We start from the raw sequence: 24,399 nt of genomic DNA, 5'->3' as shown, positions 1-24,399 counted from the left end.
AAAAAAAAAAAAAAAAAGCTTCAGGAGTACAAAATCAACGTGAAAAAATCTGTAGCATTTCTATACACCAATAACGTTTAAGCTGTGAGCCAAATCAAGAATGCAATCCCATTTTCAAAAGCCACACACAAATAAATACCTGGGACTACCTCTAATTGCAGAGTTGAAAGATCTCTACAAGGACTACAAAACACCACTGAAAGGAATCATAGATGACCAAAACAAGTGGAAACACATTCCATGCTCCATGGGTTGGAAGAATCAATATTGTTAAAATGGCCATACTGCCCAAAGCAATCTACAAATTCAAGACTATTGCTATTAAACTCTCTATGTAATTTTTCATAGAAATAGAAAAACTATTTTAAAACTCATATGGAACCAAAAAAGAGTTTGAATAGCCAAAGCAATCCTAAGCAAAAGAAAAAAAAAAAAAACAAAGCCATCACATTACCCAATTTCTAACTATATTACAAGGCTATTGTCACCAAAACAGCATGGCATGGTAGAAAAACAGACACATGGACCAAGGGAATGGAATAGAGAACCTAGAAATAAAGCCACACATCTACAACCATCTGATCTTCAACAAAGTCAACAAAAATAAGCAATGGGGAAAGGATTCTCTATTTAATAAATAATCCTATTTAATAATCTCTATTTAATAAATAAGTAAATAACTGGCTAGCCATACACAGAAGAATGAAACTGGACCCCTACCTTTCACCATGTATAAAAATTAAGATGGATTAAAGGCTTAAATATAAGACCTAAAACTACAACAATTCTACAAGCAAACCTAGAAAATACCATTCTGGACATCGGCCTTGGCAAAGAATTTATGACTAAATCCTCAAAAGCAATTGCAACAAAAACAAAAATTGACAAATGGGACCTAATTAAAGAGTTTCTGCACAGCAAAAGAAACTATTAACAGAGTAAACAGACAACCTACAGGATGGGATAAAATATTCATAAATTATGTATCTGACACTAATCTAATATCCAGAATCTATAAGAAAGTTAAACAAGTCAGTGAGCAAAACACAAATAAGCCCATTAAAAAGTGGGCAAAGGACATGAAGTGACACTTCTCAAAAAAAGATAATTAAAATGTAAACATAGGCCTTCAATTTTAGTTTCCTTTCTATTTTAGTTTTTGTAGTGAGAATGCACTTGCATGTACGTACCTCTGTTTGAAACTGTGTTTCCTAGGAAATAATCAAATTGTTTCATATGTGCAAGCCTACATTTTCTTTCCACAGACATCTCATCTCCGAAGGGGTCAAGGTGTCAGGAGTCAACTCATCATTTCTCATTGAAAGAAACTTGTGGAGTCATCAACATTTTTGTGCAGGCTGTAATGTAGAATAAGTGATACAATCAAAAGAAAAGCCAAAACCAATTAAAGATTTGGAAGGGACGTTGGAGATGCTCTGGTCCAAACCCTGCATTTTATAGATGTGGTGATATGACTCACCCAGGATTGGTTAATTCTTGAACTAAATCCACTGGTTCTCAGTTCAGTCTCCTCATCCCTCCCAGAGCTCACAACTGAGGTACAGAACTGTGCAGTCAAACTTTGCAAACAAGGGCTCCAAGGATGTACATTCATTCTACCATGAGGCACTGAACTGGGGAGCAGAGTTTCCCCAAGATCATAGCTCAGAAACAGAGATAGAGAGGAGGTGGTAAAATGGAGCATTAAGGTGAAAACGTTTTAATCAGTAAAAGCGCAAAATTAGAATATCCCCTAATTTCACTTTAATGCGTTTTTTATCTTCTCAAGTTAGAGAGAGAACTATGTTATGAAAGAGCTATGTACACTAGATATCAGATACCAAGTTCCAGTCCCAGCTTTTTCTCACTTACCAGCTGCACAGTACAGCACTGTAGAAAAAGCTTTGGGTATAGAGTCTGAAGAAGCTAGGGAGTCACTCTGTAGTAGCTCATAGATATATGCCAAATTTTCTAGTGGGTCTCACTATATCATGTGATAATATGTGTTTCTTTTCTTTTTTTCCCTTCTATTCCTGTTTCTATGTCTACGTTTTTTTTCAACAAAAAAATGCATGACAATTATAGTTTGATCACATATTAGTGGCTATAAGCATCCATGTTCTTATCCCTTCTGAGTGGGAATAATAGTATAAACTTGCAGAAATGTTGATATAATTAAAGGAGATAATAAAATGAGCTTAGAATGTAATAGTTGCTCAATAAACCTATTTACATTCCTCTGAGTAACCTCGCATGATTCATTTATTTTCAGTCTCTATTTCCTCATCAGAGAAAAGGAATGATGATAATAGCAAACCTCAAGGTAGTCAAAATCGAATGTGACAAAGTATGTCAAAATGTTTATGGAAATGAAAGATATGCTATAGGATATAAATGCTGGATATAATTATATAAAAAAGCCAATACAATTATAATGTGGTGCTATATAAATTGACATAAAACATGATGCCTATTTCACAATAGGATACCACTACACACTTATCGGAATGGCTACAATTTAAGAAAAAGTGGTAATACCAAATGCTGGCAAAGATGCAGAGAAACTACATAATTTACACATTGCTGATGGGAAAGCAGAACAGTACAGCCACTCTGTAAAACAGTCTGGTAGTTTCGTATAAAAGTAAATATGCAATTACCATACAAATGAGTATTATGCTTTGAGGCATTAGTCCCAGAGAAACAATAGCCTATGTTCACACAAAAACCTGTGCATAAATATTCATAGCAGCTTTACTCATCATAGCCCAGTGCTGGAAACAACCCGCATGTCTTCAATGGGTAAATGGTTAAACAAACCGTAGACATCAGAACATGAAATACCACTCAGCAATCAATAGGGATGAATTATTGATACATACAACTTGGATGAGTTACTGGGAAATTATGCTGAGTTTCTAAAAGTCTCTCTTAAAAGGTTATTGTGTTAGTCCATTCAGACTGCTATAACAAAATACCTTAGACTAGATGATTTATAAATAACAGAGATTTATTTCTTATAGTTTTAGAGACTGGGCAGTCCAACCTCAAGGCACCAGCTGATTTCATGTCTGGTGGGTCCTTGTTTTCTGCTTCATAGATGGCACCTTCTTGCTGTATCCTCACATGGTGGAAGAGGCAAATAAGCTCCCTCAGGCCTCTTTTATAAGTAAACTAACCCCATTCAAGAGGGCTCGGCCTTCATGACCCCATCACCTCCTGAAGACCCCATCTCTTAATACTGTTGCGTTGGGAATTTGATTTCAACATATAAATTTGGGGAGGGGGACACAAACATTCAAACCACAGCAGTTCCATACTGTATAATCATATTTATACAACATTCTTGAAATAACAGTGATACAGAACTGGAGAATAGATTAGGGGTTGTGCAGGTTAGTGATGGGGGAGGGGATTGAGAGGGAGGTAGGCAAGGTTATAGAAGGGCAGCCTGAGGGATCTTTGTGGGGCTGGAACTGTTTCTTGAGTGTGGTGATGGGTACGTGAATCTACATATGTGCTAAAATTGCATAGGACTATACACACACATACACACACATGCATGTAAATAAAATAGGGAATATCAGAATAAAATCAGTAGATTGTAATGACCTCAATATCCTGATTCCGATATTGTACTTTAGTTTCTAAGATGTTACCATGGGTAAAGGCGGGTAAAAGATACAAGCAATCTCTCTGTATTCTTTGTTACAACTGAATGTGAAACAAAAATTATCTCCACATGTGAAAGTTTAATTAAAAAGTGAGGCTTACATCATTTGTTACATGAAAAAGCAGTCTACTTTTATAAAACATGCATAGTGAAAGTTGGGAGAATGCACTCTTAGTCAGGGTTCAGTTGCACATAACAGAATCCATTCAACTATTTTCGGCACAGAGGGATTTGACACAGGAAATTAGGTGTTTGCAAAGTCACTGAAAAGCTTAAGGATCAGACATTAGGCTGAGCTTCCAGTAGTGACCCCCTGAACAACACTGGAGGTCAGGCCATGAAGGAGCTGCCACAATCAGCAGCCACAGCCCCAAGCTGTGCAGCCACCACTAGCTCAAGCTGCATTTCTTCAACTAAGGTTGCACCAGCAACACAGGCGCTTTGTGCGTGGCGTGGGCTGAACACAACATGGGCGCTGTGCTGCAGCCTTTACTGATTAAACATCCATGCTGCTTGTCAGGGGAAACTGCAGATGCAGCACAAACACAAACTCCATCTCATTTCCACCATCCAGACTTCACACTGTGCTTTGGCTTGGGGGCTGGTGGATCATATGGGAAACGTGAAGTTTAAGGGAGTCTGAGAAATGCACCCTTTACATGTCCAGCTTCTAAAGTGAAGTATGAGATGCTATGGGAATTTGAATGGAGTTCAGGGAGTCAATCTGCCACGCCCACCACACATATGCACCAACATTTCTATTGGATCTCCCATGTATAAATTTGTCATAATTTGTCATTTCCTCTTCTTTCTCTATGCCTGTTTTTTAATGTATGTCAATATTAATAAAAACAAAAACCAATTCCAGTTTGAAAAGTCAGACCAAACAAGTAATCAATGACCAGTCTGGGGAGTGGAAGTGAAGCTACAATAATTGGAACCTGATCATCTTTAAAGTATCTTTAAGGCCAGGTGCGGTGGCTCATGCCTGTAATCCCAGCATTTTGGGAGGCCAAGGCAGGATGATGGCTTGAGCCCAGGAGTTTGAGACCAGACTGTGTAACATAGCAAGACACTGTCTCTACAAAATAATAATAATAATAATAATAATACAAAAATTTGCTGGGTATCGTGGTGTGTGCCTGTAGCCTTAGCTACTCAGGAGGCTGAAGTAGGAGAATCACTTGAACTCAGGAGTATAGGGCTGCGGTGAGCTATGATTGCAACCACTGCATTCCAGCCTGGGCAGCAGAGACAGACCTTGTCTCGAAAAAAAAAAAAAAGAAAGAAAGAAAAGAAAAGAAAAGAAAAAGAAAAAGAAAGTAACTTTAAAGTCTGAAAGCCTATGTTTCTATGATAAATGGCCATCTCAGCCTTAGAAGGCTTTAGGCTCAGGGTTCAAAATTGAAATGTCTGCAATAAGAAGTAATATAAATGAGAGAAACAGGCTGGGTAAGACAATATAGAGTGATGAAAACTGCAAACCTGTCCCGTTTGAACTGGAAAGTCACTGTTTGGTGCCAGCTAATTATTGCCATTTAGAAATTCAGGCTCAGGTTTATCCAATCTTCTGATTTTTTTAAAAAAGGATTTTTATGAAAGACAGGATAATTTTAAATGTTGGTTTCAACACATTTAAATCTTGGCTTCTACTGATTGCAGCAGAAACAGCAGCTCCTTGGTGGCCTATTCTACAACGTTGTTAGGGGAATCATTACTACACTACTGAAAGTTCAATTAAAATATTGTTGCTAACATTCTGACATCCAAACAGAACACCTCCTCAAGCTGGATTTTTCTAGGAAGCCACCAAGTGTGGAAGCTCTGTGTTAAGCCCTTGCTACAGCTGAAGCTCTGTCTTTGAAGTTCCAGTAGATACTTTTCTGAACAACAGTGATTCCAGGGAAGGACATCCGGTCAAGCCAATGGGTGTAGCTACCATGATATGAACTTGTGGGATTTGGTGACTTCTCCCTAAGCGCGCCTTGGAGCCAAGGTGGAGATGCTTTCAGAGGCTATTTGGGAGAACTTGCTTTGTCTCTGTCTCCTCCGTGAACATCACATCAACTGACAAAGCACAGAGCATGAGGGGACGTTCATGCTTGAGACATCATTTAGCACCAAAGTAGCCCTCACGACTCCGCGTTTGAATATATTCCTAAGAGGAAACAAAAAAGATAAAAATGGGCTGCCGCTGGGCGCGGTGGCTCACGCTTGTAATCCCAGCACTTTGGGAGGCCGAGGCGGGTGAATCACGAGGTCAGGAGATCGAGACCACGGTGAAACCCCGTCTCTACTAAAAATACAGAAAATTAGCCGGGCGTGGTGGCGGGCGCCTGTAGTCCCAGCTACTTGGAGAGGCTGAGGCAGGAGAATGGCGTGAACCCGGAGACGGAGCTTGCAGGGAGCCGAGATTGCGCCACTGTACTCCAGCCTGGGCGAGAGTGAGACTCCATAAAAAAAAAAAAAAAAAAAAAAAAAAGGGCTGCCAAGGAATGTTGGAATTGAATACATACAATAACTGTCATGACTTTTCTAACGCTACCGAGAGCTACCATTTGTGCAATGTTTCCTGAGTGCAAAGAATTTTCCTAAGCACCTTGCATATATTAACTTTTTCAGTCCTCACAATAGCCTGGGAGGTAGATGAGTGATTATTTTTTCCATACTGAAGTTGAGGAAACAAAGGCACAGAGAGGTCAGATGATACACCGGATTCAGTCTATGCATCACTGTAGATCCAGGGCCTGTCTGGCCAGAGCCAGTCTAGCGATGGCCTTCATCATTCTCAGCATCATGGAACAGGGTTCCTGATGCTGTTGTTTCTGCCCCTATAGGCCAATGGCTCAGCCCTGCTGTTGCTTATAAACACAACCTGACAGTGTCAGCCAGGCACAGTGACTCATGCCTGTAATCCCAGCACTTTGAGAGGCTGAGGCTAGAGGATCGTCTGAACCAAGGAGTTCAAGACTAGCCTGAGCAACATGGCGAAGCCCCACCTCTACAAAAAAAAAATAAAAGTTAGCTGGGCATGATGATGCATGCTTGCAGTCCTAGCTACTCGGGAGGCTGAGGTGGGAGGATCACCGGAGGCTGGGGAGGCTGCAGTGAGCTGTGATTGCACCACTGCACTCGAGCCTGGGTGACAGAGTGAGACCTTGTCTCAAAAAAAAAGCAAAAAACCCAAAAACCAGCCTTACAGTATCCACCTTCCCTGTGAGCCACCTGTCTCTCAGTCCCTGCCTGGGGTTCCATGTGGTCCTCAATGACACTCACTCATTTCCCATGCATGGAAACACTAGAAGTTCAGGGAAATTAACTCACAGTAATGGCGAACTTTGATCAACGAAAAATATGAATCGGCAGCTGCACTCCTATTTCCTAACCTTAGGAAGTAGTTTCACACCTTGGAAGATATTGAGAAATCAGTTGTCGTGCAGCTGTGATTAGCCCAGTTCTGTACTTTCTTACAATTGTTCTCCCCTTTTTCTGCCTCACTTCCCCTTTCCTTTACTCATTTTCACTGGGATTGCACTCCCTAGTGAGGTGAGCACATAATCTCCGCCTTATGCTCTGTGTTCTGAGGAACTTGGATAACTAGATAACTCATCCAAGGTTGTGCAGCTAGTAAGTACCAGTGCCAGAAGAGTCCAGAAATCTATTTCCAGAGTCTGTATGTTTTAATCACTCAATATACTACCTCTAAAGGAAGAAATAAAACCTTGGGTTACAAAGTTAATGTCATCTTTAAAAATAACCACCCCCTATCTAGCAAGAGTATTGCTGGCATTTTCTGCCTTTCCTCACACTTAAATCTAATCATACTTTGCTCCAGGGTGGGTGCTGGACGTTTCCTATATAAACTACTAATTTTGTTTATTCTATATCTCCCAACTACTGGATGTTGGCTATTAGAGAGCAAAATCTACCTGACTGTACTGTGAGAAATTGCATGAAATATGTAATGTAAAAGCTACTAAATGATAGCCAAAGAGCTGTTTCATATAGTTTTGTTTCAGTTGTCAAATAATCTCAATTTCTCTCCAACAAATGCTTATTCGGTTCTTATTATGAAGCACACAGGAGGTCAGAGAGCAAGAGAAGAAGCCATGTAAAATATGGTCCTCATGCTCATAGACACCTGCTTCTCCTGGGGGAGACAGAGAAGTCAATAAATAATTTTAACATTATGATCGAGTGCTATAGCTGCATTTTCCTTAATGAAATCTTGCTTTTAAAGAGAACTTGGTTTACTTGCTCCACTGAAAACTTTTAAGCAGGCTGGGCATGGTGGCTAACGCCTGTAATCCCAGCACTTCGGGAGGCCGAGGTGGGTGGATTGCTTGAAGTCAAGAGTTCAAGACCAGCCTGGCCAACATGGTAAAACCCCATCTCTACTAAAAACACAAAAATCAGCTGGGCATGCTGGTACATGCCTGTAATCCCAGATACTCAGGAGGCTGAGGCAGGAGAATCACTTGAACCTGGGAGGCAAAGGTTGTAGTGAGCCAGGATAGTGCCACTGCACTCCAGCCTGGGCAACAAAGTAAGACTTTGTCTCAAAAAAAAAAAAAAAAAAAATAGTAGAAAGAAAGAAAGAAAACCTTTAAACAAATAAGTAATGAAGGTCCTAAAGTATTTTTGTTTGTATAAATTTAAGGGTACAAGGGCAGTTTTGTTACATAGATATGACGCACAATGGTGAAGTCTGGGTTTTAATGTAACCATCACCCAGGTAATGTACATTGTACTTATTAAGTCATTTCTCACCCATCACCCACCTCCCACCCTCTAGAGTCTCCAGTATCTATCATTCCACACTCTATGTCCATGTGTATACATTATTCAGCACCCACTTGTAAGTGAGATCATGTAATATTTGTCTTTCTGTTTCTGAGTTGTTTCACTTGAGATAATTGCCTCCAGTTCCATTCATGTTGCTGCAAATTACATAATTTCACTCTTCCTTATGGCTGAATAGTGTTTCAGTGTGAATAGGTACCACATTTTCTTTATCCAATCACCCACTGATGGATGTTTCAGTTAATTCCATATATTTGCTATTGTGAATAGTGCTATGATAAATATACACAGGCAGATATCTTTTTGATACAAATGGTTTATTTTCCTTCGGCTACATATCAGTAGTGACGTTGCTGGATGAAATGCTAGTTCTATCTGTAGTTTTGTTGCAAAATCTCCATATTGTTTCCTAAAGGAGTTGTATTCATTTATATTCCTACCAACAGTGCATAAGCATTTCTCTTTCTATGGGCCTTAATATTTTTTTAAAGAAATGAGATCCCAGATCTGTGCAGGACAGAAAAATGTGGGATGCTCAGAGAGGGCCAGCAGAACCACAACATATGCAACCTCATTCAAAAGTAAGGTCATATACCGCTACCAATCCAATAATAAGTGCCGACATTTATCGAGGTCGCTCCATGTCAGGCTTTGCAAAGTATTTTAGCTATTTTAACACATTAAAGTCTCGCAAGGGTAGTATAAGGTGGGCACTACTAATGTGGTCCTCATTTTATAGATGAGAAACTAGAGCATAGAGTGATTAATTGCTTAGTCCAACGACACACAGATGGCAGGTGTAGGGCGGGCAGCTGCGCACTGTGACCTCTGCTGCAGCGTTGGCCTTAACACCCACCATGCTCCCCACCTGCCTCTCTGAGCTCTAATCAGCCTCCTGGGCACAATCCTTGGTGGATGGATATCTTCTAGCTCCTCCTATGAAGGATTTCTGACTTTTCTTTTCAAAATTATATCCTAAACCTTTTAGAAATAATTTTGAATTTCTCCATATATGACCTCTTGAGGCAATGAGAATAATATGTAGTGCTCAGATTAGGACACTTTTGAGAGTAAAAAGGATGCACCATTAATACTTCAACCAGGTTAAAGGTGAAACCAGGACTGTTCTAGGTGGGCCAAGAGGTACAGTTACCTAGACACACATCATGTACCCCTGCAGAAAGAAATGGTGGAGTTTGTATTAATACCATGTTGGATCCAGAAGGTTTAAACAGAAAACCTCAGTCAGACTATGACAGAGCTGGAAGAAAGAATCAAGGACTTCTTAGAATGGAATCTTTCAAAGGTTTTCCATTTCTTTAAAGATAATATTTCAAGCTTCTCAGTCTATCGCAAAAGGCCCCTCATCATCTGGTTCCCGCCTAACTTTCTCATCTCCTCCCCAAATTCCTTCTTCCTTTCCTGACCTTGTGTCTGGTCAGTGGGTTATGTCAGGTTTTTTGTTCCTTCCACACCTCTATGTCTTGTGCATGCTGTTGCCTTTCCTTAGAGCTCTGTTTATCCTGGTGTGCAAGCGGCAAATCCCTAAGTATCTTTGAAGAACCAACTGAGAGCTGATCCTTTCCTTTTCTTTCACTAGAAGGCAAGTTTCTTGCATAGAACACTCAGTTCAAGTTACACAAAGAACAAACAATTGATCCAGAAGGTTTACACAGATTTAACTGGATCCAAAGCCAGTTGCCCTGGCTCTCAAAGGATTTGGAGGAGTTTCCCAGGCAGAAAACATTGAAGCAGGGTTGGGGGACCTAAGGGCCAAGGGAAGGGGATAGAAAAAGATAGGAAATACCAGAACATTGTGATAGAGAAAAGCCAGAAGCCCAGAGAGCAGGAAATGAAGATGAGGCCTGGAAGTACAGGGCCTGTGGTCTGCGCTAACGCAGCTCAGAGAGAGATTAGATGAGACTCTGCCAAAGCTGAGCCTTCTTCTTTAGCAATGGTTTCAAGGACTACTCGCCTCTCAGCTGGATTGCTGATAGTGTCAAGTGGTGATGGAATGATCAAATTCGTTGTATACTGTGAAAAAGAAAATAGCTTTTCCATCTCCATTACTGCTGCGATTAGAAAAATGTTATTAACCTTCCAAAAACTTATGATTTGGTTTTTTTTTTTTTTTTTTGCAGTTTGGTCAAGGTTTCACATTTATCATGAAAATGCTAGTTTCTGCACTATTTTTAATTGAAGGGCTTTAGGGCAAATTCAATTAAGTTGTGGTATATGAACTGAAACTTGGAATGTATTAAAAATATTCCACTGCACAGTTCACCAATTACCTGACTTCTAATTTGAGTCCCATTGTCATTCCACTTTGCATTCAAACTCAAAAGATTGGCTCAGAAAAATGGACCGAGGGCTTTAGAATCACAAATATACCAAATGCATTTGGGCTTAAAGACAATATGTCTAATATGAAACCAATCCTAACTCGTACTTAGAGAATTGCAAAGCTAGAAGTGGCCTCAGTAATCTTCTTTTAAACCCTTCCTCTTATAGATGAGCAAACTGATGCCCAAAGAATAGAATCCATTCAACACATACAACAGAGCTAAGGCTAAAAATCAAGAATCCTGAGAATTGGCTGTCTTAGCACAGTCCCAGGGTTGGTTAGAATGCTACTCACCCGGTGTTCTTGGGTGGAATTCACTTCGTAGAGGCCCCATAATCAGGATCCTAATGTTTTAGGCTGGTGGAGCAGTAAAGGAGAGACAGTCAACAACGGAACTATCACAGATCTATGCTGATCCTTGTTCTCTTCTTCCTAGCTTCTTACAAACTATACTGTCTATGCCATTGTGCTAATATTTTATTACCACCAGCCAGAACAGGATCCAGGCTCCTCCCATGCAACACTCTCCCAGATTGCCTCCTGGTGCTATCTCCCCATAAAGTCCAGCCCCCAGGGAGGAATCCGAGGAGAGAAAGGGGGTGAAGCAGGTATCCAGGTTCTAGACCTGTATTTCAGTCACTGTATGTATTGACAATACTGGAAATATACTTCAAAGCTAAATTGGAATTATCTATTAGCAGTTGTTTTTCATTAACCACAGCTGTCTGCCTCTTGTTAGCAAAAGCAAAGCCAAGCCCTTGAACAGCTGCTTCATATTCCCGCACAATTTTTAGGGCAAATGTCCGTAAATCATTATGCAAATTTGCTGACTGTGACTAGTTAATATAATGGCTTTCAGTTGAATATACTGAATTCCATGTTTCAGGAATTTTTCAGGCAGGTGTATCAATATCTCATCCAGAAGAATGTTCTGCAGGCTTTACTAGGAAGACCTCGTCATTTGGAGAACAGTATTTGATTTTCTCTGTTTAATAAATATTGTTACATCTTTTTAATTAAAATAAAATTTTTGTAAAAGAAATACAATACTGGTAATGCAATTAATACACCAATTTCATTTTTGCCTATTTGCCTTCTAGGTTTTAAAATTATGCTTGAAAATTTAAAAAGCATCATGAGTTTGCCCTTTTACAAATTGGCTTTTTAAAATTTAACATATAAGAAACTTTTTTTCTAACTTTGAATTTTTCTTTATTTAAAATAGCTGTAATATTTTATCAGCTTTATGTACTATAATTTAATAGCTTCCTTCTCTTTTAATTTTGTTGCTTGTGTTGGCTAATCTTGAGTGTCAACTTGGTTGAATTGAAGGACGCAAAGTATTGTTCCTGGGTGTGTCTGTGAGGGTGTTACCAAAGGAGATTAACATTTGAGTCAGTGGACTAGGAGAGGCAGACCCACCCTCCATCTGTGTGGTCACCGTCTAATCAGCTACCAGCGTGGCCAGAATAAAAGCAGGCAGAAGAATGTGGAAAGACTAGACTGGTTTAGTCTTCTGGCCTACATTTTTCTCCCATGCTGGATGCTTCCTGCCCTCGAACATCAGACTCTAAGTTCTTCAGCTTTGGGAATCAAACTGGCTTCCTAGCTCCTCAGCTTGCAGATGGTGCATTGAGACCTCACCTTGTGATGGTGTGAGTCAGTACTCCTTAATAAACTCCCCTTTATATATACATCTATCCTATTAGCTCTGTCCCTCTAGAGAATGCCGACTAATCCATTGTTATTATCAATTGCTGCCATAAACAGACTTATACTTTTTTCCTTTCTAGAATTTTCTTACAAAAAAAAAAAATTCATGTTTGGATAAAGATGTGAACATTTTAATGTCATTTACTGTACATTATTATATTGATTTCCAAAAGGGATATATTAATTTGCAATGTCACCAGGAGAATGTGTATGTGCCAGTTTTACAGGAATATCAACATCTTACCTTTTATTTACTTATTCCTAGCTTGTAAAATGCACTCAAGTTTCTATATGACTTTTATTTGATCAACATTGATCAATTCCTTTAATTAGTCAGTCAAGAAATATTTATCAAATGAATGTCTTGCTAGGAGCTGGCAAATGAGAGCTGGAAGAAGTCCTTTGCCCTAAAAAGACCTCAATCTAAGCACCAAAGTTGATGGCATAACACAGGCATTTATAGTGGAATGTTTTAAGAATGATGGGAGAGTTATACAAGGGACCCTCTGAGAGCACTGAGACAGGCATTTACCTTGAGATGGAGGTATAAAAAGTGACTTCAGAAATGAATTGACAAATGGGGAACGTAGGAATTCCAGAGAGGGAATCAGAGGAATGATGGGTAAATGCATGGAGGTATGAGAGGAAAAGTCAGCTTGAAAGCACACAGCTTGAGGGATCTGCAGAATCAGGTATGGTTGAATGATGAGGAAAGATATGGGCATATTAGTTAGGACCACTTTGGCTTCGAATGTCATAAATGTCAAGTAGAAATAGTTTAAGCAAGGAGAAGGAGACGGAGGAGGAAAAGAAGGATAATTATTTAGTATAAAGAACCATGCTACTTTAGTGAGCCCAAGGGCAGCCATAGGTCTGAATCTTAGAAGCAACTGTAATTAGAAAACTTAAATGCTGACAGGCACTTCTCTTTTCTCTCATATCTGTTTTCAGTCTTTGTCTCTCTCTCTCTCTCTGTGTGTCTCATTCTTTCTTTCCTTGCTTACATCATCCACTTTTCCAATTTACATGGCAGGAAATATAGCCACCAGCTGCTTTACAGCATGCAATTTGCACACTCAAACAAAGACTGTCTCACTCTCCTAGTCCCAGTTCAAAAGTTTCCAGGGAAGTCCTCTGATTGCCTCAGCTTGGATCAGAGCCCCACCTCTGAAACAACTTACGAAGGCTATAAAAACAGGTTAGGGTTCTACAGCAACATGAAAATTCCTGAGAAAAATGTGACAATGCCAGGGGAGGTAACCATTCATTCCAAGAAAAGGGGAGGTGAGTATTGTGGTGCTAAGGAAACAAAACAATAGGTATTCATTATTATTGAGGAGAAAGCCTAGGGTATGATCATGTATGACATTCAATAATATTCCGTGGACTTTTAATTTTCTATAGGCAATATGATTTACCATTTGGCCAACCTGTGTATCTCCTACTCTTACAGCTTGCCTTTTGTTTGTTTGGAGTAATTTGGCTTGAGTGGTCCTTTTCCAGGGAGCTGGTAGAGAGGAATGAGGGAACTAATCACCTCCCAAGTCTTCTGTGTTGGCAGAGCAGCTAGCAGCTTTTCCTATGTGTGGAAGCTATCACGTTGTAATTGGAACACATCTTGATCTTGACTTTGACCTTGAAGACGATCCTGTGGGGTTCATGTACCTTCACCTCTGCCCACATAGTCTGATTGAGAGATTCACTGAAGCTGGCCCATAGTCTTTCCAAGGGGCTGCTGTACCTTTTGGTCTCTTGGCCTTCTGCCTCAGCCTCTGCTTAGATTTGGGTCAAGTTTGTTCCCTTCCTCTTTCTAAGGTATAAACCATAAGGTCTTTTTGCATTAAGTGGTTAGAAAAAAATTGAAAAAGTAAAAACTTGAAGAGATTTTGAGCAGGAGTTTGAGATAAGCAGATATCTTTTCTTTTTTTTTTATCGTATACATATGTATATTGGAAAAATCACTCTGCCAGCTGCAGATTGAGGTTAGAGGCAGCAACAATAGTTAAGAAGATTGTTCTATTAATCTAAGTGAGAAATAAGGAAAGCCTAACCTAAGATAGTGGCGGCGGTGGAGACAGTGATGGGGAGATAGACATTAGACACTGATAAGACATGATGAATCATTTAGGGAGCTTTTGGCAGCAAGTAATAGGAAAACAAACAGCACACACCAGCTCCAATAATAAATAAATGTGTTTGGTAACCAAACATTAAGTCCAGAAAGGGGGTGAATTTCAGTGACTTGCAGTGCCTCGTACTCTGAACATCCACTTGATCTTCTTGTCTGTTGTTCGTGTTGATTTCATTCTCAAGATGATAGCAAGATGGTTACAGCCATTCCAGACCTCATATCCATATATGAAGTCATCCAGAGAAAGAGGCTCGTTTTCAGAAGCTAACTCAACAAGCTGGCCATGAAAAGATAACCACCCCAGAAGCGCCTGGTAAACCTCTTTTTGGTTCTGGTTAGCCTGAATGAGGTCACATGACCTATTCCTGAATCAGTCGTTGGCCAGGGGTAATGGGATTACTGTTACATATGTGTCCCTGGAACATTCTTGAAGTTGATGATAGGATTTACTTCTCCAGTAGCAAATGGATTGTGTCTAGATGGGGGGAGGAGACAGAAAAAAATTGATCAAAATCAGGGTATTCTAGAAATGGGGGAGGGGGACACAGATGTGCAGTAGGCAGTCAACATTGTTCAATACTGTCAGTAACTGTTTTGGTGTGGGGAAGTGGAGGGAGCGATTGTCAGTATTCTCAGGCTTACTGAACTGGGTGATTAGATATTTTCATCAGGATAAGAAACAAGAGAATAAACAGCTTTGGGCAGAAGATCAGTTTTGATGAGAATGAGATAGATCTATGTAAAGATGTCAAATAGGCATCTAAATAAGCAGTTAAACATATGAGTTTGAAGCTTAGAAAAGGGTTTAGATTAAAAATATATATTTGGAAGTTGCACGCATATGGAATTATATAGCACAGGTGCAGGGTGAGGTCATTGTTGGATGCAATAACCCAAGAAAGTATGCCGCGTGAGGAGAGAAAAGATAAGCCTTCATCTCTAGAAAAGGCCAAAGTCTGATTTGAAATTAACTACCTTGATTTGCATATCAAAGGGGTGTTTCTTGCATTTGGATAGCTGTTGCAGTGAAAATTTCTACATAACTAAATGATTTCTAAACTCCATTTGACAGCTCATTATTTTTAAAGTCACATTCCTCCCCCACCTCTGACAAAATTCACTTAAAAAGTTTGGAAAGAACTTTGGAGTTAGTAGCAATTGGATTTCGCCTAAAATAGCAAATACTTCATGGATTGTAAAAATGTTTGGAATTCTTTTATGACACAAATAACCAGCTATGGTTAACAGGCCAGATGGCTTCCCCTGGAATGATGACATGTTTAGTGAACTTATAGTTGGTGACTTTGCAGTTGAATCTAATAAATTAAACTTGACAATCTTATAGGAGGGCTTTAGCAAGAGTTCAAAGAATATTAAGATCAAATCCAACTGAAAGTTTAGGCATCTCATTCTACCAAAATTGAAAGTGAAAGAACAAACAAATACAGGGAGAGGAGTCATCTGATTTTGCTTGATTTTGAGGAGCTCTGAGGACTGTAAGCCTACCTCTCCTGGCTGGCAGAGACCACGGGGTAGGTGGCCCCACAGTGCTGGAATCCAGAAAAATCTCTCTTCAGAGTTGGCGTGATCAGATTCCAGAAGCACAGCCACTCCTGCTTATTCACATGATCTGACCCAGCATGAAAGAGGACTGGGTCAGCAAAACTCCAAGGAAGAAAGCTAACCAGGCAGGCCCGGCCACGTCAGAGCTTTCTAGTTTCCTATTTAGAGGACATTCCTCACATGCATAAAAAGATTGTCACAGACAATTTTTCTAAGCCAAAGAGAAAAAGGTTTTTTAACGCTAGATAGAAGCGAACAAGGGGTCAGACCTGGCAAATGCCCTGGGAAATTCAGGAAAAACAAAGGCTGAGACCTTTCTCCCTCCTTGCTCAGCTAAGTAATGGACCACTTAACTGATTAAGAAAGGAGAGGGTGGCCAGACGGGGTCTGGGGGTGGTGTAAGATTCCGTGAACTCTAGGCATTTCCTTCCATCTCTAGAGTTCTGTGTCCCTGCAGTTGACAGAAATGGACAGGGATGCCCAGATTTCAGTACAGCTCAGCCACTCCCTGGCCATGTTACATTTCCTTTGATTCACTTTCTCCATTTGGAAAATAACTGGGTGGAGCTAATGATCTCTGAGGGAGTGTCAGTGTAGTGGTCAAAGGCAGATTACCTAGGCTTAAATCCTAGCTCAACTGTCTCTATGATATGATCTTGGGGGTCATATCATAGAAAGATTTGCGAATCGGACAACCTCCAGAATCACATATCATATCATAGAAAGATATGACCCCCGAGGATCATATCTTTTTTTCATTTTCATAGAAAAAAGAAAGGAAAAGAAAAGATGAAGGAAGTGAAGGAGCAGTCAAGAAAAAGAAAAAGCTTTTCAAGCTTCCCAGTGCCTTAGGTTACACCTGCGAAAAGGATTTTGAGCCCGTGCAGTGCCCAGAGCAGTGCCTAGTACATAGTGAGCATCTTTTTAGTGTTGGTGACTTTTATTCTAGCTCCAATTTTATGTAAATCTATAATTCCAGGACAAGCAACTACCATGATCCTTTTAGCCCAAGTCAAGATTCCTAGGAAGTGCTTCAATACATATGAACACATCTTGAAAATATTCCATGGCCAGAAATTAGGTTTGCTAAACTGCCTTTTTATTATTACTAAGTATTTCTAAGCCCTTTTAAGGAAGGTTGTTTTCAAAATAAGGTAAAGGATTTTAATTAGGCTTCGTAATATCTTGTAAAACCATGCCCTACAGGGTATATCTCCTTTGTATTAAATGGAGCTGTATTCGAATTAATTACCAGAAGAGATGGATGAGAGTCCACTGGCTGCTTGATGAGAACTCACTGCCCCCAGCTCAGTAACCTCTACACCCCAGAGTAAGGTCGGCTGTAATTACAGGGGGATGGGAGAGGGGAACATGATCCAACTCTGAGGGGAAAAAGCCACTTAAACCTTTCTTTCCCTGAGAAAGAAATGTGGCTTGATTCATCATTCATCTATTCATTCATCCATTCATTTGTTCATCTATTCTTTTTCCTTCCCTCCTTTATCTCATAACCCTTTACATTAGAAGTATGCACAAAAATCACTTGGGATTACTTGTGTCAAAAGAAAACTTTAGACAAGTTAAATCTGATGGAGTTTAATTGAGAAAAAAAAATCCAAAAACAATTTGCGAATTGGACAACCTCCAGAATCACAGCAGATTCAGAGGGACTCCAGGGATGCCTCATGGTCTGAACAAATTTATAGACAAAAAAAGTAAAAAGAAGTACAGCAATCGGAAGTGAGATACAGAAACAGTGGGATTGATTATCATTTGCCTTATTCGAACAGTTTGAACACTCAGCAGTCTATGAGGGGTTGAGGTATGGCCACTGGGATTGGCCAACACTCTGCTATTAAGCTAGGTTACCATTCGTCCACAAGGACTCAAACGTAGAAGTACGGAGTCTTTCTGGGGCCACATTTAGTTCACTTTAACCCTTGATAAAATGCAGATTCTAGTCTTTTTCTTCTGATTTCATAAAGTTAGATCGGAGTCACCAGTCTGTATTTTTAACTAGTACAGCAGAAAATTTTGATGCTCACAGCATGGGCTTCAGTAAAACACTACTTGATGGTGAGGAATGGTAAATCCCAAGACCAGGCAGACTTGTGGGCAATGTGGATGGACTAATGATCTGATGACTCTTCAAAATGATTTTCTTTAAACATTTATTCAACATTTATATGATGACTTTTATTTGGTGATATATTTATATGAAAGCATATTTTAATTGATATTTCTATTAATAGACATTCAGAAAAGATTTGCCTAATAATTCATCTCTATCCAAAGTAAACTGCATGCTGTAAAGAAAGCTCAGCAAAACAGAACTGCAATGCACATTATCCAGATTCAGAATTTGAGGTGGCTACAACTGCCAATTCCAGAGGACAATCATCTTGTCGAGAGTAGATTTGTACTTGCAACATGCAAGTTTTTTCATATATAATTTTTTATTTTCATTTACCTTTGAGGGCACTCTGAAAGGCAGGACTAATTAACATTTCACCAGTTATCCATTTAGTCCCTGTGGAAACCTGAGTTAATTGGTGTCATAATTTCTATTTATTGCATTGATATTTTAACGTCCTTTGCTGACCAGCACGATGTGTGGTTCCTCATCTCTCCTTCCTTTAATCTTTTCTAGGTAGGACCACTAGATATAAATTAAAAAAAAAAAAAATGAGTGAAAGGAGGAACTTCAGCTGGGATTGGTGGCTCATGCCTGTAATCCCAGCACTTTGGGAGCCCGAGGTGGATGGATCATGCATGAGGTCAGGAGTTTGAGATCAGCCTGACCAACATTGTGAAACCCTTTCTCTACTAAAAATACAAAAATTAGCCAGGTGTGGTGGCGTGCACCCGTAATCCCAGCTACTCAGGAGGCTAAGGCAGGAGAATTGCTTGAACCCAGGAGGCGGAGGTTGCAGTGAGCCGAGATCACACCACTGTGCTCCATCCTGGGCGACAGAGTGAGATTCTGTCTCAAAAAAAACAAAAAGGCAGGGTGGGGGTGGGGCGTGGAGGAACTTCTGGGGATTGGGCCAGGCCGTAAGTGTCAGTCTCAGAATGAAAAGCTCACAGTCAATGGTCTGTAATGGTGTTGTTATCCAGTATATGCATGGTGCTGAGTCTCACCGCACTGCCACAGGACTCTTAGGAAAAGAAGGTAGCAGTGGTTGAGAATGAACCTTGGAAAAGACCTCAGCCAGCAGTTACTACTGTAAAGAACCAGGGTCTAGAGAGTGGGCTTCTCAGAAAAGATACTTGCAACAGTTACACAGGTGTCAGGACCCTGTCACTTGGCCTTAGTTCAAGGCAGAGCTCAGTCCCAGAGCAACTGGCAGAAACTCACATATGTGGATGGAATGTGTACAGTGCATGCAGTGCATGCAGAACACCATGAATACCTAGGTGTTCAGGGATCAGCCCTAGGCCACAGGCTCCCCTGTTAGAGCAACTGGCCCAAGTCCCCTCTCAATCCATTGTTGGAGATGAATTGCTAAAAACTCTCTGTGATCCTATTCAGAATTGTCTGAAGATATAGGAAGAATTGTCTTAGAATTTAAACAACTGCTTCTAGCTCCCATTTCTGAGAAAAAGATAAATGGGTAACCCAAAGACTAGAGCCTTATTGAATATTCAACCTGTTGAAAGATAAATGCTGATCCCAGAAACCGTATCTTCAAAGGGTGAAGAGTTAAGGTAATGGTGTGATTTTCAGGTTTAAATGATGTTACCCACTTTTTTGGAGGCCTAATAATGTGCATGTAATTAAACCTCCAATTTTACACATTAAAAATTTCTCCTCTGCCCATGTATATTACACTGTGCTAAGTATAATATACATGTTTGTGTGCAGGTGTGTGAGTGTGTATGTGCATCTGTGTGAGTGTGTGTGTGGGTTATGTGCATATGCGTACCTATTTCTGACTTATTCCTCACAATGACCTTAAGAGTTGGCTCTGTTATTCCATTCTATGGATGAGCCAAATGAGTCTCAGAGAAGTTGAGTAACTTGGTTGAGATGACAAAGCTGGTGAGTGGTGAGACTGGTTTGGACTTTGTGTGCTTCTAGATCCTCCCTTCTTCATTGCTTTGCTCTGTGGTGGGAGGACACATAGCACAAGTAACAGAATACAGGGTGGGATGAACAAATACAGCTTCAAGTGGCAGATAAGCTCTCTTTTTTTTTTTTTTTTTTTGACATGGAGTCTCGCTCTGTCGTCCAGGCTGGAGTGCAGTGGCACCATGTCGGCTCACTGCAACCTCCACCTCCCGGGTTTAAGCAATTCTCCTGCCTCAGCCTCCCAAGTAGCTGGGATTACAGGTGCCTGCCCCAAGCCCGGCTAATGTTTGTAGTCTTAGTAAAGATGGGGTTTCACCTTGTTGGCCAGACTGGTCTCAATCTCCTGACCTCAGGTGATCCGCACACCTTGGCCTCCCAAAGTGCTAGGATTACAGGCATGAGCCACTGCGCCCAGCCCAGATATGCTTTTAGCTAGCTTTGTAAACTTTCTTAATTCCGCGATTTTCCATTCATTGAAAAAAAAAAAGTTGCAAAGCATCTTTTATATCCTAAACACTACTTTAGTGAAAAAAAAAACAAACAAGCAAGCAAACACACTTGTCTTTATAAACCTTATACTTTAGCATAGAGTAGAGATGATGAACAGGAAACCTAGTAACTGCATTACAAAATACAATGCAAAATATCATTACAAAGACATATTTTAAAATAAATACAAAAAAGCCTAATTAAAAAAACAAGTATTATATTGTTAACAAGTGATAAATCCTATGAGAAAACAAAAAGTGCAAAGAAGGGACACTGGAAATGTGGGAGATGGGTATGCAACTGTTTAAAATACGGTGATCATGATAGCCCAAGACTCATTAAGAAGGTGATATTTGATAGAAAGAGAGAGAGAGAGAGAAAGAAAGGAAGAAAGGAGGGAGGGAGGGATGAAGGAAGGAAGAAGAAAGAAGGAAAGAAAGAAGGAAGGAAGAAAGAAAGAAAGAAAGAAAGAAAGAAAGAAAGAAAGAAAAAAGAAAAAGAAGAAAGAAAGAGAAAGAAAGAGAAAGAAAGAAAGAAAGAAAGAAAGAAAGAAAGAAAAGAAAGAAAGAAAGAAAGGAAGGAAGAAAGGAAGGAAGAAAGGAGGGAGGGAGGGATGAAGGAAGGAAGGAGAAAGGGAGAAAGAAAGGAAGAATGGAAGGAAGGAAGAAGGAAATAGGAAAGAAAAAAAGAAAAGAAAAGAAGAAGGAGGTGAAGGAGTTAGTCAAGAGGATATCAGAGGAGAGAATACCAGGTGGAAACTGGTATAAAGGCCTTGAAACTAGAGCTTGCCTGGCATCTTTGAGGAATAGCAGGTGGCTGGTATGGCTGCAGTAATGTCAGAGGATCATAAGCATCTATGTCATGAAGGGACTCTTAGACCGTAGTGGAAAATGGGGAGCTATTGCAGGGTCCCCAACAGGGAAGTGGCAAGACCCAAACTTATTTCGTTTTTTTTTGTTTGTTTTTTTTTTTTTTTTTTTTGAGACAGGGTAGCATAATTCCAGGTTCAGTCTTTCTCTTAACCAATATGCTATACTGCGTCATGGACCAATCATTTTCCTTCCGTCCTTCCTTCCTTCCTTCCTTCCTTTCTTTTTTTTTTAATAAGATATGGTCTCACTTTGTTGCCCAGGCTGGAGTGCAGTTGTGGTGATAAATCCTCATTGCAGCTTTGACCTCCTGGGCTCAAGCAATCCTCCTGCCTCAGCCTCCTGAGCAGCTAGGACTGCAAGCATGCTCCATCGTGCCTGGTTAATTTTTTACCTTTTTTCTACAGATGGCGTCTCACTGTGTTTTTCAGGCTAGTCTCAAACTCCTAGCCTCAAGCCATCCTCCTGCCTGGGATTTCCACAGTGTTGAAATTACATGCATGAGCCACTGTGCCTGGCCTCAGCTTACCTTTTGCAAAGAATTTCTGTGGCTGCTGTGCTGTTGAGAGACAAGAGAGAAAGCAAGGAAACCCATGATAATGAGGTCATCACAATGTCCAGGCAAAAGAGGACGGCGGCTTGCCCTGAGGTAGCAGTAATGCACGGGAGAGGAAAATTGCTCAAATTCTGCATTTCTTTTAAGGGTAGAACCAACATGTTTCCTTGATGGGTTTGATGTAGGATGTAGGGTGAGAGAGAAGGAGAGGAGTGAGTCAGAGATGCCTAGGAATTTGGGAATGAACATCTGGAAGGATGGTGTTGTCTCTACTCAGAAGGGGAAGACAAAGAAATTAGTAGGTTTGGGATCAATGTCAGATGCTCCCATTGAAACATGTGATATGTGAAACAACTATTAGACATCCAAAGGAAGTTTTTCAGTATTCCATTTGATCCATGACTCTGGAGTTTCGAAGAGAAGTCTGAGCATCTGAGCAGACACTGCGGGCCCAGGAGTCATCTGCACACAACTAGCATTATCAGGCCAGCTCCTGCAGAAAGAGGGACATATTCAAAAGCTCCCACAGAAAAGAATCAAATCAGGGGCTGCCTACAGGGATGTTGGCAGGATAGAAGGGATTTACAAGGAATGGTGGGCACCCAGGGAACAGCAGAGGTGGAAAAGCCATTACAATGTTTAGGGTTGAAGAAGCCGGGAGGGAACAGTGTGTCTGAAGCAGTGAGAGTTAGAACCCTGGAAAACTCCTGCTCTTGCAGTTTCCGTCTATGGGCTGAGCAGACAGGAGCCAGCTGGCATGGGGGCCTGGGTAACGTAATCTGCAGCCTTAGCTTCTTGCGGCATGAACTAGGCCCAGGAGGCTGGAGGAAGAATCTGAAGGTACAAGGCAAAAGAACGAATCAGCAGCACAGATTGTATGTAAAGCCTGAGGCTAGATATGATCACTAAGGCAGTAAGTAAGTAACTAGGAGAAGACAAAGAACTGAGCCTGGAACTCTTTGCCATGAAGAGGTTTGGAAGAAGAGGAAGAACTAGCAAAGGGCACTACAAAGAACTAGCCTGTGAGATAAGACCAGGAGCAGAAAGGATGAAATCCAAGAAGCTAAGAGAAGAACAAGGGAGTGTAATCAAGGGGGAGAGTGTGATCTCTGCATCAAATGCAGCCAATGTGTCAAATAAGACTCAGACTGACAGCTGAGCTGTGGAGTTAGCAACATGCAAATTATTGGTGTCTGGGACTCTAAGTCTCCTCATTTTTTTAAAGGTGGTTTAATTATTTTTTTCCTCTGTCTCTCTACTTTCTCATTTTCCCAGCTCCCTGTTTCCTATTTGGCTTTTCAAAAATGCAAATATAACCTTACACCTCTCTTTTCGCCAGACATTCCCTCCAGGGTAAGTTTTTCTAGTGATATACTGCTGCAGATCTCTCCTAGAGTGTCGATGGTCAGTTTGCAGACCAAAGCATACCCGCCATGGAACTTTCACCTCCAGGGGTTTGCCTGGAAACTTCCATCCTTCCTGGGTTGACTCGGAACTTTTATCCACCTGCTTGGCCACTTTTACAACTTTCTTCTGCCCAGGAAGGCACCAGCTCAACTGTCCCATAGACAAGTCACCAAGCTAACTGAGGTACCCCTGTCCTTACTCATTTCCTCCCCTATCTTATAAAAATAACTGTTTTCTGCCCCAAAGGTGACGCAGCACATTTAAAGACAGGAACCTTTGTGCACCTTCCTCCAAACTAGCTTCTGAATAAATTCACTTTTAAAAATCAGACCTCTTTCTTATTAATTAAACTCTACATGCGGCGAGCAACTAACCTGCTTTTGGGTTACAGGACAAGCGCTTTTTCAGCAGAGTGTTGGGAGAGAGAAATACCTCTTGAGAGTACCCTCAAGGGGACAGGATGAGAGGGGTTTCTGACAGCAAGAGACAAGTCTTTCTGGGAGTTTTGCTGCACAGAGGAGCAAAACAATGGGGCAGAAAGTGGGGAATGAGCCAAAGGTCAAGATAAATATGTTTTAGGTGAAAAAATAACAGCATGTTTCCATGATGTTGGGAAAGATCTAAAGAGAGAGAAAAATGAATCAGGATAAGGAAGAGAGAATACCTAAAGTGATGTCTTGTCCTGGTTCATGCTTCGTCCATGGAACAGCATCCTAATTTGCCATTTATGGGGGCTGCTTGGAGTGGGACTAGGACACAATTAAAGTATGTGACCTGCT

Source organism: Hylobates moloch, unplaced genomic scaffold, assembly GCF_009828535.3.
Source record: "Hylobates moloch isolate HMO894 unplaced genomic scaffold, HMol_V3 SCAFFOLD_22, whole genome shotgun sequence".
Lineage (NCBI taxonomy): Eukaryota > Metazoa > Chordata > Mammalia > Primates > Hylobatidae > Hylobates > Hylobates moloch.
This window is presented reverse-complemented; position numbering follows the sequence as displayed.